Raw genomic sequence first — 16416 nt, 5'->3', positions numbered from 1 at the left:
GTACCATAGTACCGACCTAGAGAGTTAGATATCAAAGAGTCTGGTCCTTTACATGTCCCAAAAACGATTCACCTACCCTCGTTGGCATCCCTGTGTATATCGCATTAATTCCCTTTTTGTGAAAAAAAAAACATACCTGTTGCTTATTCAATCTGTGGTTTCCTCAGGATATCATGTGATGTCAGATAATTCTTTAATTTGCTTGTGTGGTTAGATTAGCCGACGTCTAAGTCTGGAGAATAGTAGATGACCTGTGTGATCTAAGATAAAGCCAACAGAATATTAGTAGCTCTTATCTTAGTTTTCATGCATCAATAGTGACTGTTGTTATATGCTGGTATTCTAATTACCATACTTGCCTTGATAGTTGTCAGGAGCTCTTTACTAGAGGCTTTCAGTGTCCTAATTCAGGTTCTGAATCTTTAGGAGTCATAGGCCATTGGGCCTTGATGGTCCTATTGGAATATGGAATAGAGTTAGTACTCCAACTCTGTGAATACATTTTTGTCTCATTTGCAAAAGACTCCCTGGAATTAAGACTTCAATTGTGTAGAAGTTCTTACCTCTGTCTGTTACTCAGCCTTTCCCTGTGTCTGTAGTCCAGAGATCGAAAAGTGGGCTAGCCCCTCGCTGGTAGAGTAAAGGGTACCGGGATTATGTCACTAGGTTCAGAGAGACATATGGTCAGGCTTGTCACTATTCTCTTTGTATAGTTCTATTATCACTGAATGACTTGTTTTACTTCTCAGAGTTTGAAATGTATTACGGGTTTACCTTATTTTATTTACGTCCGGGCTATGATTGTCTATAAATCCGGGGTCCAGCAGGTGTCTGTTAATCCAGGTCAGTGTGTGCTGCACTTGCGCTGAATTTTAGATAGAAAAGCAGCGTGGTCTGTCATCTTGAGAGTTTAAAAATAGGAGGATGACAAGGCTAAGTCCTATCTTTGTTTTTAGTGTTATAGAGATACACGACTTATCTTGGTTGTCTAGTCATGAATTGGCATAGTGTGCCGTGTTGGAAGTTAGAAGGTAGCGGGACGGCCTCGCTAAGTCCTTTCTTAATTTTTAGTGATCCCTATAGTATACAAATCTTCGCGAGATTATGATGGTTATCAGCTATAGTGATATCATTAATCAGGTTCGAGTACTGTACTGACCATCTCTATATCTATTCTAATCATCAGTGGAAACAGATTGTTTTGAGTAAATCATCGGGATGTAGTTCTAAGTTACCGTGAAATGCCATGATGGAGGGTTAAGAAAAGGAGAGACAGTGTCACTCAGTCCTTTCTTTGTTTTTAGTAATCTAGAGGGTGTTCGGATCTCCGTGGTTTTATGGTATTTAAAGGCTATAGTAATATCATTTTCCAGTTTCTAGTATTAAACAGACCAATTCGAAATCTACTCTAGTCGTAAATGAACAGAACAAGGTTTTATTAAGTAGTATTTTATATTAAATGTTGAGATATTGGTAATATATCCGACTGCAGGAAAATATGTATGCTGGTGGTTCTGTTTTTATAGAGATAATATCTCATTTACTTCTTGTTCCTATTCTATATTAATACCTCTGACTTCGTAGTAGTCACTTAGACTTGGGGGCTGTCTGTGACCTCCTGTGCTTGACACACCTGATCGCTTGGCACTCGGCAGATTCATACATGAGTTGGGAGCTCACCTACTTCGATTCAAGTTGACATTACATCTGCACCACCTTTAGTTTTTCATGTGTTAGTGTGCCTGTGTATACTTAGAATTTAGGTGCGAATTACACCTGAGGCACTTTCATTTTCATGTGCTAGTGTGCCTGTGCATTACTGTTCATTTAGGTGTGTTTTACAACTGAGCCACTTTTGTTTTCATGTGTTAGTGTGTCTGTGCATAAAATCGATTCTAGGTGCTTTTTAGGATGTTATTGTTCCTCCCCCTTCCAAGCCTCTCCTAACCTACTATATGTCTTTTGCACTTATTGCTATGTCCGTTTTACCCTATACCACCCCGTCTCCTCTATCCCTCTTTCATGTATAGATCTTGTATTATTGTAACGACAGTCAGGCACGTGCATTCATTTTGTGTCTTATGTTGCAGCAGTTTGTATTCCTCCTGTCCAATGTTGTACCAATAAAGGCATTGCACTGACCCATTCTGAATGTATCAATGACAATTTTTCTTTGTATCCTACTGTATTTGTTTACAATTAAGTGGTCCTGCTGAATATGTAGAAAATGGGTGTGAACAATTGTTGGAAGTTGTTTATTAGGAAGAAAAATGTTTTTTCAGTGAGCTGCATGATATAGAATCACTAAGTTTAATTTCTGCATTTCTCATTTTAGAAAACGGACCTTCAACGGCGCATTACCTGACCATTGGGACCTTCAGGACGCTGCGCCTGTGCCTGGAGTAAGCGCTGGGAGTTGTCATCAATCGCGCACCCACAGGCAGTCACAGACAACTGTTCGCTTCCTGGAGGAGGTGGAGCTTTGTGGCTCACGTGACCGCTCACGTGACATCCTCTGCCACAAAAGCAGAGACAGCGCACCCTCGCGGCGTTGAGCCCGATAGGAGTAGAGGGCGTCGGCTGTTGTGTGGCTGTTTGGTGGCGTGGTGATCGCGCATACCCCTACACCTGATCCCTACTTAAAATAGTCGCCGGGATGAAATCATTCCTTGCAGCTACAAATAAGCCGGAGACGGGGTTGAGAACAAGGCTGCAGGTAAGGCAAAGACTGGCGTCACTCCCAGGGGTGACTGAGAGCAATGAATATCCCCAAAAATCGCAAATGCTGAAACAGACTCGTCTACCTTTCTGTAAAAAGCGAAAAAGCGGTTCTGTGGGGGATATTATAGACATGGGGAGTATTAGTCCCCCTATAAGATCAAAATTAGACACTCTCTTACTAGTACCAAATACCCCGACTCAACCAATGGCCTGTACGGTTCCTTCACTTGGTGGGACAACACCCCAGACAATCGGAAGTCAAGCTCAACCTATAACACTCAAAAGGTCATTAGATTATGTAAATGGATGTTCGCACCTTAGTGGGAAGCCAGAAGGAAACCAGCATTGTGAGAGGGCTACTCCTCCTAATGAATATACTATTAATCCAGCTGAGCCCCATCTCCCACTGGAAGATCGACCAGGGGAGATTTTGGATAACCTAGACAATATGGGACTTGAGGAAATAATCGAAGGACAGGTTCCTGAAAGCAACCTAGAGGTGAGAGAGGCGTTACCGGGATTTCCTAGCGAAGAAACCCCCTCTTCGGGTGAACTAGGTGATGACCCGATACAAAGATCTAATCAAACAGGCATTGAACTTGAGGTAAGTATGGAAGGCTCACAAGAGGTAGGGGAAAAGCCATGTATAAGTGCCTCCCCTAAATTACCAAGAGAACCAGCAAATAATCTGGAGGTGGAGAGGGAAACACCCAATTACATGAGCAAGGATCCTCAAGTGCTTGAGGACTTTGGAGGCTCCTGGGAAGACCATGAACTGGCCCAATGGGAAAAAGCCCACGTCGATTCTACAACTGTCAAGGAGGGGAAAATATCACAATTGAACCCAAGGGGGTCAAACTTAGAAACTTTTGACATTTTTCAACCTTATAGAGAAGAAAACTGTGTTCCCTTACCTAAGGCCAAAAGTATTCAGAAAACACAAGATGGAAACCAGGTAGCACAACAAGACTCAAAACCAAAAGAAGTCACCGAGAGGGGTTGTACATACGGGCACTTAGAAAAGTTAACGATTGAAATGCCCGTTTGTAATGAGAACTACCCTCCAAAGAATTGTCTAGATAAGCGAGGTCCAATGGAAACGGTAGGGATGACCCTCCCAGGTACTCCGGGGACTAGCAGCAATTTGATGCAATCACCAAGAAAATTGACTAACTTAAGCCTGGCAAATAAAATCAAGCATGATATCATGATACTGACAGGGAAAATTGAAAGGGAAAAAAGGAGAAGCTTTTGCCTAATAAATGAGAGGATGGCCGCTCTGGACAGGGATCAAACCAAAGGGAGACCCTGTATGATGGATGACGTGGAGACTACTTTGAACTCCCAATCACCCATCAATCCACTGCAAATGACCAACTTCGAGAAAACCAACTCCTTTTCAGATAAGCGATATCAAGACCCTAAGGGACAATCGATGGTCAACGATCATAATAGGGTACCTGAAATGACACAGACCTCGATAATAGATGAGGTAATGACACCGCCAGCTCTCCTTCAAAAAGATCAAATAATACAACTGATCAGTGAGGCCTGCTCAATCGAGCGAGCTAAGGACAGTGAACATATTCAAAAAGTGGTGATGACCTCACTGAATATCTCGCTGGCTCCTTTTTTGAAACTATATGAAGTCATTAAAGACTCAGTCCAAGAGGTAACCACGACGATTTTGCAAATTAAGGAAGCAAATCGGCAAACGGGTCTCTCTCTACAGAATTTAAATTCAAGAGTAGATAAAGAAGCAGAACTAACTCAGACTTGGCAAAATCGTCTGAGTGACTTGGCCAGAAGGGACGCTAGTGATAAATCACTCCTTATGGAAGCAGTATTAGAAGACTGTAAATGGATGAGATCCCAGCACAAACAAAGTAAATTGGACCTGCAAGTTGTTGAACAGCCTAACCGAGGTAACGGGCCAATGAAATTGAGACAAGGAAAAGTCACTAAACCCATCGAACCAGAACAGCTATGTGGAGATGTAATTCTTATCTCCCCGAGCAGTAAGGAGGGCCAAAAACAAGGCAATTCCCCCATAAAAGAGCAATTGAGCTTTGCCATCTTTGCAGGTATGGGTAATAAATCCAAGGAACATCAACCTGAAACCTTGCCTGCAAACAATTGTAAAGAAAAGGGGAAAAAAACCAAAAACGAAACACTTAAACGAAAGGTGAATGGATCAAGAGCATTCCTGAGGAATTTAAGAACACCACCGAGAAGGGAAAACCCACAGTGTACCAAGAAGCCAAGAAGAGAACTCGTGATGGGTGTCTTGGATTGCATAGAAGCCGAGAGTGAAACTGTATCTAAAACATCTGTGCCATCAGCAGATGAAAAAATGGAGGACTTGGAACAATCAGCCGTTTTGAGTGACTTAATCGAACTTTTCTCAAATAACAGCGATGAAGAGGGGTGGGGAAACATCACGCCGTCAGAATGGAAAACAATTGACAACTGGGATAGGGACGAGCTGAACTGCCATCTGAAGGACAAGCAGACAGAGAAAAAGGATCGATCTAGTAAACCCAGGAAAGAAACAGGAAAAAGTACGATCTCTCCTCGAAATGATTATGACATGGAAATAGAATATTCGAGGTTTAAAACACTAGAAGAAAAAAGGAGGGAGTTGGCTCATAAGGGAAAAACCGTCCACTTTGAACCAAGGAAGCCTAGTCTAAAACAAAGAAGTCACAGTAGAGAAAAAGATCGTATGGGCAGAGAGAACAGTAGAAAGTCGTTAACTGATAAGCAAACACCCTCCTCCAAAGACCACTTTGTGAAACTGGGAACTACATCGAAGGGGCCGAGGAAGGTCCTCTTGAATAGATGCTACGTGATGTCACTATGCAAACAAACTCCAGCGCTCAGAGCGATTTCAGCTGACGATATAAGAATTGTGGAATTCCCAAAAGAAGGAAGGATGGATCAAGTAATATTACATCTCGTCTCAAAGGAAGTAAAACAAAAATTCCTAAAGGCTGAAGAGTGCCTTAAACTAAAGGGCTATCGACTGGAGGACGTAGATTGGAGTAGTCAACTGAAGAATCCAAAAGAAACAACAAGGGGCAAAGGGAGACCCAGGGAAGTGTGGATGGAGGACGGCAATAATAAAAAACATATGGGGAAGGACCATAATAATAAAGGACGATATATGGAGGAGTTGGGGAAAAGGCCCGGAAAACTAAGTGACAAAGTGAAGGAGGTGGAACTAAAGAGTGACGCTAAATCTCAGAAAGCAAATGCCACCTCGCTGATGTTCTCAGATGAGAATTTGAAAAATCTGAGATTTACGGTGGACAACTCGGATAACCCAAAGAAGGGTGATTATACATTGAACAAAAAAGGCCTGAAAGCGAATGAGCAGCCTGAACTAAAGAATACGAGCACCACTAAGAAGAAGCAATAGAGTGATGAGGCCCAGCAAAGATCAGTCTACTGTGCCTCATGGAATACCCGAGGCTTTCAACACTTATTCTCTAAGGAAAGTGACTTCCTGGCTGACTACGACCTAATTTCGATCCAGGAGTCGTGGCTGCGTAAAGCGCCTATTTGTGAAGGCTATGAAGTCTACTTTAATCCGGCTAAGAAAGGCCCTAGAGGTAGACCTTATGCAGGCCTCATGGTATTAAAGAAATTGGACTCGCCACTACAAGTTGTGGAACATGCAACCCCAAATCCCTATGTGCAGATACTAACAATCAACCTTAAAGAAGACACTAAGGAGAAATCTGAGAACATGACAAATAATCAACAAAAAAAAAAATGATGACGATGACTCTAATCAATACCTATTGGAGTGAAAATATGCCGAACCAGAAAAATTATCTAAAAACCATCATGAATGCAATAGATAAATCTATGATTGAAGACAAAGAACGGCTAATTTTATTAAATGGGGATCTGAATATCAAACTCCTTGACAAGAAAGGAAAAATAAGAGATATAGAAAATCTACGAGGTAAAGAAAGTCTCTGGACGAAGGAAATGTGTACTCGTGACATGAGGATGTTAAATAGTCAGACCCAAGGAGATCTATTGGGTGCGAATACATGGCATGGCGGTAAAACAGGAGCCTGTTTAGATTACTGCTTTGTCGGAAACAACACGCTACCCTGGATCAAAACATTTACAATAATCAAACAAGCAAATAGCAATCACAGCCTCTTGAGAACTGAACTAGCATGGAATATCACAATAACATCATCGATAAAAAAATGGAAGGATACAGAAGTATCTTGGGGAAGAAACCGACTGAGACTCAAAAATCAAGTTATACCGAAGCTGGTGAAAGACTTTAAAGAAGCGGGTAACAAAGGCGATGAGACAGTAGAATATAAATGGCTCCTGAAAGCCTTTGTAGTTAAGTATGAACCAGCAAAAGTGAATAAAATTGAAAGAAAGCATGCGTACGATGATTCTGTGGTCACTAAAAGGAAGCAATATAGAGCGGAACTTAAACGTATTAAAAAAGAAAATTCCCCGGTGAAAGAGATTCTCCTGAGGAAATGCCGGCAAACCTATAAAAACTGGCTGCGCTCGACCCGCTTCTTAAGAACTCAAAGAGACGCTGAAAAAATGTTGGCGGCACTATCTACCAACAACTCAAGATGTACCTGGGACTTAATTAATAATAGAGACCTGAATCAGTCGGCAATTGGTGTAAATCAAGTCTCAGAGGAGGACTGGTATCGGCACTATAATGCATTGTTTAAGGGGAAAACCATGGGTACACCCCCAGAAAAAAGAAATACGACTTCAGCATGGGATTTTGAATTCGACAGAGAAGATATACGGATGCTTATTAAAAAGCTCAGCAGTTCGAGGGCAACTGGTCCGGATGGCATTTCCAACAAAAAGCTAAAAGAGAACTGCGGAGATTGGACTGATTTGATCTATGCCCTTTTCAAAAAAATAGCAAAAAAAAGGCAAATTCCAACAACATGGACGGAGGCGTATATAGTTCCGATCTTCAAAAAGGGGGATCGATCTAACCCCAAAAATTGTAGGCCAATAGCCTTGTTAGACTCTATTGGGAAACTCTTTGCGGCCATTTTATTAATGAACTTAAAAAAATGGGCCATAAGAATTAACATCTTAGATGAAAGACAAACCGCTTTTATAAGCGGGGTGGGGACATCTCTAAACCTGTTCTTGTTAAACCTTTTGAAAGCTAAGGCTTTGAAAGACAATGCAACAACTTATCTGGCTTTTATTGATCTTCAACAGGCTTTTGATAGTATCAACAGAGAGCGACTATGGTCGAAACTGAGAAGCTGGGGATGCCCGAACGCCCTGTTGGCAGCAATCCAAGCGCTGTATACTAATACCTCAATCCAGGTCCAAATTACTGCTAATGGAGGGTTATCTAGAAAAATCTATACCACTCGGGGAATCAAACAAGGATGTGCTCTGGCTCCCTTTCTATTTGTTCTCTACATGGCGGATATGAAGACATCCCAAGAAAGGATCCGTGCGTTCCCTCCAAAAGTGAACGGTATGGAAGTCCCGTGGATGTTGTACGCAGATGATGCAGTATTTGCAGATCAGACCCCTGTTGGTCTGCAAGGTAGAATTGAAGCTTTCAATAAATACCTGAAAGAAAATGACATGCAAATCAATGTAAAGAAATCAATGATACTGTGCATGAAATCGAGTCGTGGGAAAAAATCTGCAGGGAAACGACAGATATGGATGCTGGATCAAGAGAAACTTGAAGTAGTGGATACTTCCATCTACCTGGGTATTAGGATAAATAAAAATTGCAATGAACAAGCACAACACACTCTTATTCGAGAGAAACTCGCAGCGTTAACTAATCAAGGTATCCTACTGCACTACAAATATGGAAAATTTTCATTGCAGCCAATCATCACATTTTATAAGCAAAAGGTGGTGGCTGTGTTAACATATGGAGCAGAGGCACTTTTGTCTTTGAGATGGGAAAGCTGGAATCTGTGCGAGGCCTACTTCTGGCGAAATATTTTACATCTTCCGAATTCACTGCCCTTAGTTCTGATAAGATCGGAACTTAGACTTCAATCTATGGTTTCAATCACGGTGTGGAAATCTCTTTCATTATTTCGGAAGTGTATTTTGGACAAACCGGCGCAGCCATTTAATATTTTAGCAAGACCTGGTATGCCCAATGAAGATATAATTTTCCAAGAATGGAAGAAGAGATGTGGGGATACCTTGGAACATCTAGGTATCTCACTGGAAATTCTGAAGTGTAATCCTGACAAGGCCAAAAGAACAAAAGAATCCTGCGGGAAAAAGACTGGGAGGAAACCCAGGTCACTAAATTGGCAGGAAACTGGGCTCACAACATCGTCTGGGAACGTAAAGCATTAAATATTCTCCCACCATACCTTCAGAAATTTCCATCTAAACATTATAGAGATCTGCTATTACGATGTAGATTAAATATCTGGCATTCCCGAGAGGTTAAGCTGAGAAGACGGCTCATTGAAAAAGCATCAGCGATCTGCAGGTTCTGCAAAATGAAGGACCAACTTGAATCAGTGCGACACGTGATGCTAACATGCCCGGTTCTGGCACCAAAGCGATTAGCGTTTTTGGGCAACTATATAAGCAACATCACGATGGAAACAGAAGAAGAATACTGGGAACGCCTTCTAACAGCGGAAAAGGTGGGTCGAACTATTGACACACTAAAGTTTGTCGAATCCCTAAATCTGGACCAGGAAGAAACGGAAATGGAGGAGAGACAGGAGCCCTAAAACTACTGGGTGTATCTGTTGCGGTGAAGGCTTCCATTGAAGGGATAACTAAACCGATTGGAACTCAAATAATACTTTAGTTGAGGAACTTTGGACTCTTGTTTTTCGAACTCTTATTTGAGGTTTGTTAAAGGTTTACCTATGATTAACCAATAAAACAAACAAAAAAAAAAAAATATGAAAGAATGATCACAGAGCAGTAGAAATGTGATTTCATGCACACTGCATTTATAATCAGTTATGGTGTGTATTAAAGTGCTTTTTTGGGTGATCTGAAAATGTGTGTGCTTTAAAAAGATATATTTTTCTGCAGTGTGGTATTGTGTGGTTATCTATAAGAGAAAATACATTGGGCCTCATTACGAGTCCGGCAGTAGCCATGCCGGAAAAACCATCCAGAATTAGGCAATGCACATTGTTTATCAGATGAGTCGTACTGACCCTACATCTGCAGCCAGGAAGAAACTGCACTGGCTGCTTGTCTCTGCAAGGATTCAGATCAAGCTGTTGACCACCTGCCACAAATGTGTTTTTGGTGACGTCCGGCTTACGTCAAGAAGAGGCTGAGCCTTTACCAACCTGAAAGAAACGTTAGATCAACAAAGTAATGTCTTTTACAAGTAGACCGCGGTAAGAGAGCTCACAGTGATGGTGGTGCCTTTCATGTGCTAGCAGCACGGGCCTGGAATGTTCTACCTGAACACCTACATAATGAGAACAAACACCTGGCTTTCAGGAAACAGTTGGAGACTACCCTGTTTGTATAAAAGACAAGATAGCTGCCCTCCTCTATTTATCCAGGGCCCCTGGATGCCCTCAGGCTTTGGCGCCTTATTAGTGAATTAAAATAACATAACAACATAACCTGTGCGCACATTATACGCCATGGGTTTTTACATTTTTATGGTAAATTGCCTTCCTATAGGGTTTCTCCACCTTTTTGTAAAGGAATTGGATGAAATGTTTAATCAAATGAGAGGTTGTAAAAGTTTTGGAAGTTTCCATCTGCAACAGTTTAAAATAGGAAACACACTGAATTTCTGTAATGTTATTGTTACTCTACTGCTAATACTGGCATCTGGTAATGACAGTTTTCTTGGCACACTAGATCTTCCATGGAGTTAAGGCGAATATTTAGCATACCCATGCACATCTTCATAACTTTCTTTTATTGCTTTATTCTCTGTGTGCTCAGCAGATCTCCTATAGGGTTTGAGCAAGTGATTTGCAAATTCCCCAAGAAAGTGACAATGTGCAATGCAATATAGACCTATCCCTGGTCTTTATTTCATTTATATGTTGAAATATGCCAGCAGGATATGTAGCTGAAGATCTTTAAACTAGCAATGTATATAAAAATCATACAAAACTGAAAAAGTAGCACATGTTTATTTTTGACCAAACTGGTGTTTCTTAAATAGGGGACAGACAAAGTTTGAAAGAATGAATCAAATAGAATTTCTTTTTGTTAAAGTCTTTGATGAACAATTTGCCAAATAATGTGTGCTTGGCTGCTGCTGCCTTCTATGTTGGTAGCTTGCCCGAAACAGGACCAATTTATGCTATGATGGCCCTTGTCCTTTCTGTTGTGATTGTACTTTTGCTATTATGAAGAAGGCGTGTGACTTTTAGGGCCCATTGAGTTTACAGTTATTTTGAGTGCTATCTGCATCTGCATTGTATCCTAAAAGCTTTACTATTACATATCGGGCATGTGCATCTATTTGTATGTTGGACAGATTGTCTGTATTGCAAAATGGGCATAATATGACATGATGTACATTTTGGAGAAAATGATGAAATGGAATTGAATTACAATTTGGTATATATGCATGCACAAATCATTCATTAGGGATATGCCTTTGTGAAACATAGTTGCAGAGAGTGCATCTATGTTTCCACATGTATGAAATGTGTAATGTTTAATGTATAGGGATGTGTTTTGTATCTATTACTTGCAATAAGTACATTAGGAATGTGTGTGCCTCCTCATGTGTGTGAATGGTGAATGTAACCATTCTTGCACAGTAGTCCAATTGCTGTCTTATCCCTGAGACATTGTAGATAGTGTGAGGATTGTTAGAGGCATTTCTGTGTAGAATGAGCATTTGTAAACACAGATTGCCTGAGCCATTTAAGTAATTATTGTCCACAATTGGTGCCAATTGGAATAGAAGATTGATTTCTGCATTTGCACGGAAATGTACCCAAGTTGTGTTGAGGAATTTAAAAGGACCAGATAATCTCATCTCTGTTTAGGTTGGAGGCCCTGCATTTCTTTTTTTTATCTTTTACTGGTATTGTGGGAAGATATTCTATGGTGACTGTTTGTACTAGTTGTCTTATTAAAGGTTTTCTTTTTCTGAGATACATTATACATATCCAGTGTACAGTCAATGCAGCCTGTTGTATTCTAGGATGCAAGGAATGTCAGCATTGACTTTGGTTTCATCACCGTTAATTAGAAATAGACCAGTGAGTGTATGAAACATGAAAGTGTTATATACCTCCGACCTTCTTTGAAGACTGTGCTTCCAATTACATTAAGCGTGTGTTAATTGTTGAGACCTTGTGACTTGTAAATAATAACAGCAAATGCAAGAAACAGAGAGAATTGTTCCCTACATACATAGATATCTTTCAAAAGAAGGAAACATTCTGTGGCGTCGGGGATTTGTTTTAGTGTTTTCAAGTTTTTAAAAAACAGATGATGACAAACTGGATATTGTTTTTGTTTGAATATGTTTGGAGCCAACAACTGTTACAATTATTCCATTGACTAAACCTTGCTCGTTGTCATGGTTATGTTTTAGTATGACTCTGCAGTTAAGGCTCAGAGTTAATCGTTTTCCCAATAGCATGAAATTTGTTTCCTCTCTCCATGTTGTCCTTTTGAAGAGTTTGCATCTCTAATATGGTGTCATACTTGTCTTGTCTATTTGCATCTACAACCCCTTTTAATTGTATCAGTTCCTGTTCACTCTCCTCAAATTGCGTTTTCTTCTGAGACAGTTGTTTGTTCAACTCACTGCATTTAGACTGCATCCCTGTGTTAGACTGCTCTAATTCTGCCTTTAGACACTTTACCTGCTTACTTGCCTCATCCAAATTGATCTGTAATTTATTAATTACTTCACAATCATTCTCCTGTAGTCTTAAAGACCGATTTAAGAGAAACCAAAGCTTAGCACATAACCTTATTATGCAATCTCTCTCTCTGCATTTTTATCTAAAGCTCTGAAAATAGAGAGACCTGCACGACACTGCCCTCTTCATAAATGTCATGTAATTACTTCCTTTGCACCTCCCCTCATACGCGAACTCGCCATAAAATGGCATTTTCTGATGACCACACCCCATGGGCAAATAGATTTGCCTCCAGGTAGTTCACCAGATCAGAAAACTGTGCTTCAATTTGGGACATAATGACACTGCGTGCAGCGCCACATTATCACATCACAGAATGAGTTCCCTTTTAAATGCACCAAATGGTTGTCCTGGACACACTTGCCACGCCCAATAACTGCTTTGAATTTTGTTCCCGGCCAATGCACCAAATTACATTAGGGATTTTGTCAGAGGGCTATTGCATAATCTTGTGATATTTTCTTATTGTGGTATAGTGGTAAAATAGTGGTAAAATGTGGTTATGGTGACACCATATATGATGTGACAAAAAAACCATCTAATACCTGTATTATACTTAGGGTCAACTCTAAACACAAGATAGCGGCCTTTGTACATTCAAGAACCCAAGGAGCTAACTGTCTGTCCAGTCACTTATCCACAAGGCTGGACTACTGGCTTGGGCAGATTTGTTTAAAGGACACATTTCATTATGAAAGATTCACCATCAAACATGCATCATACGCTTATAAACTTACTTGCTAAAATTGCCATACTTTACCTCCTGTTATACCACCCGTGATAAATTGAGTTACCTCCTTTTATCACACTGGGGCTCTTCCCTGTGTTTTCACCCACTTCGTCATTGAGTACACCTAGACACAGAAAACACAACGCCACTGATTCAGTTTTAAAATGATTTTCTTTTATATGCACAATTGTTTGAAAACATGTTATGCCGTAGAAATGTTAATACGAAATGTCACCTCTACATTGGATTACATGACCAGTATGCGTTCATAACAAAACATTTGCATTTCATAACTTATTCAGATCTTTGGTCTCAAAGCAATTGGCAGAATACCCAGTATAAGAGAAGAAACAAAAAAAACAACAGCATGACAGCCGGACAAATTTCTTTTCTTTTATGTTTGGGATTTCAGCGCTTATCAATTTCAACTTCTAAAAAAATACTGTTCATAAAGTGACCACTTAATCCTGACTGACTGACTGTAAAGATAACTCATGTATTCGTACATACTCCTCACTTTGACAGAAACTCACTTCCAGTGTATGATGCTCCTGCACTGTTATCATGTCAGAGCTCCGCCACCCATGCAGGACAGCTCAAGGCCCCAGCTTCATGGAAAGTCTTGCACTGCACGATTCTTCTCTCTGCCTGCCCTTCTTCAGCTGCACTCCCATTCTCCTCAGAACCACATTTGCCCCCACCTCTTTTCTGACTCCTGAATCTATCTGCTAGGCCTGTCACTCTAACAGAAACATGCCTTTTTTTCTGACGTATACACATAATCCGAGCTGTTTGGCATCTCTTTCCTCAGAGAACCACCTCCCAAGGATGTTTGTATCAATTGCTTCCTGCAAAGCACAATATCGTCTTCTCCCACTGCATATTTCCCTTCAGTTTGTGCAATGAAATCACAGCCTGCACATTATAATTCTACTGTAAAATAGCACATTACTTTGACATTTCATCTGAAACATTTTTCACTGCTTTGTTAAGGGCACATTATTAATTAATGGGAAAGTGTTAGTTGATGGGAAAGTGTTAGTTGGGTTAATATATGCATACAGACAGATGCCTATTCACCATAAAATGGATCTTTTTAAAACGTTCTTAATGTGCATTTCCATTTGCTGTCTGTATTTTGTATTCAGTTTACTGCCTCCTCTAAATATAATGTCATGACCCACTTACTGCCTCCATATATACATCTCTAAACATCCCCATTATCTCTTCCTACAGAGCCAATACCCCTGTCTCCTGTTGCTGGATATTTTTGTATTATCCACTTTATCATTCCTTTCATGCTCACAACAAAAGGGCACCTTACCACTACATTACTTCCCACTGGTCTCTCCATTTTTACATGTGGCTTAGCATTTTCTCTGCCACTTTTCCCACAATGTGGAACTGACTACATTTCTGTAGAACACATCTTTCCCCATCTGGCTCACTCTCCACCACCATGTTTTATGATGGCTGGATTCCTGAGCACTTAATGCTCACAGATCACCCCCGCCGCCCCCCCCCGTCCCCATAGCCACACTTATGGCAGGAGAATCTTTACCATTACAATATATTTATTTTATACATTGAATAACATCATTGTATTTTAAAATATATGTCGTGTACTATTATTGGATATCCTCACCAGTACTGGTGAGAATCACAGAAATTATGTGTTTCTTGTTTATGTAATGTTGATGATTTTCACTTGATCACATTCTGCCAATCTCAAGAGAATAGTATTGCTGTAATTGCACCTTTCCCATCTCTTCAAATGTTTGTACTACACTGGTGGACTCCAAACATATCTACAGTAAGAAGCAATTAATATCTGAAAATTCAGATGACAAGACAGAAACAATCTTAATGCATGAAGCAGCCTTATGCCAATGACCAATAACCCTGATTCCCCAATGTGTGTTCCTATCTGCTGCCATCTGTGTTCACCCTTCCCTGCTAATATGATCTTAGAACCATAAATCTAATACATCTCAAACGTTCTCATCCCTTCCCTTTGATGTGGTATTCTCCCCAATGATGTCTTTCTCTTTACTCATACAACTTGGGGGTCTCTGACACCTTCACCTAACCATTTACACCTGCATACCGACATCATCTGCAACTCCCTTCAGACTCCTCCCTACTTAGTATTCCTTTTTCCCCTTACCTTGTTCTTATCAATACCCCAGATAACCTTCACAAGACAACACAATTTTCCAATTCAGTTTATTTAAATATATAAACATAAATATAAAACATTGCAGGAAGCACAGGCCTCTAACGTCTTGGCTGGTATTTCCAAATCACCACAGCCTAAGCCGCAAGTGATTAGGGAAGGGTCCCCCACCTTGAAGGTTACGGATTTTACTACATCCATCCCAATGGAAACATTCCCTTCACCCTCAGAGCCATTGCTCTGTATCCCTGCTAGACCACCTCCACCATTAAGGGAGGCCGTGGAAGGGAGGGTGCCCAAACATTACATGGATACAGAACTTAAACATATCCCTTGGAGAACCCCATGCTTTTTGGATTTTCCAAGTATTCTAATTTTCCCTCTCTTTGAGTGTGGCTTTCAGCCTTCTATGAATAGAAATAGAACTCTGCAGCTTCTTACTGATATTCCCAATTTAGCAAATTTGACCACTACAGATATCAAAAGGATGGATTTTTTACATCCCTACTGTTTTGACCATGTTAGAATTGTTTTCTACTCTAAACGGGTATATCGGAACGTTCTCTTGGAATTAGATGAATTTAACAAGAGGGGATTCGATATCCTAAATTTTGGAGATGGAAGTTTGCAATCGGAATTACCTAAACTCAACCAAGCACAAAGACCTGGAGGCTTGAGTGATCCGGAGCAACAAAAAAAAAAGAGTCCGAGATCCTCCAGGAGCACGACTCAAACTGGAGATGGCTAGCCTCGAGCCTGAGAGACTCCATTGCAAGATTGCAAAATCTAAAGCAGTAACAGTAAGTACCCATGTTTCTATTCTCTCCTGGAATTCAAGAGGGAATTCTCATCTGTCGTCTTGTGTGGAATTATGTAATTATTTGAGA

This window comes from Ambystoma mexicanum, chromosome 6q (assembly GCF_040938575.1).
Source record: "Ambystoma mexicanum isolate Mex_15411 chromosome 6q, UKY_AmexF1_1, whole genome shotgun sequence".
Taxonomy (NCBI): domain Eukaryota; kingdom Metazoa; phylum Chordata; class Amphibia; order Caudata; family Ambystomatidae; genus Ambystoma; species Ambystoma mexicanum.
The sequence above is the reverse complement of the archived record's forward strand: the minus strand, read 5'-3'. Positions refer to the sequence as shown.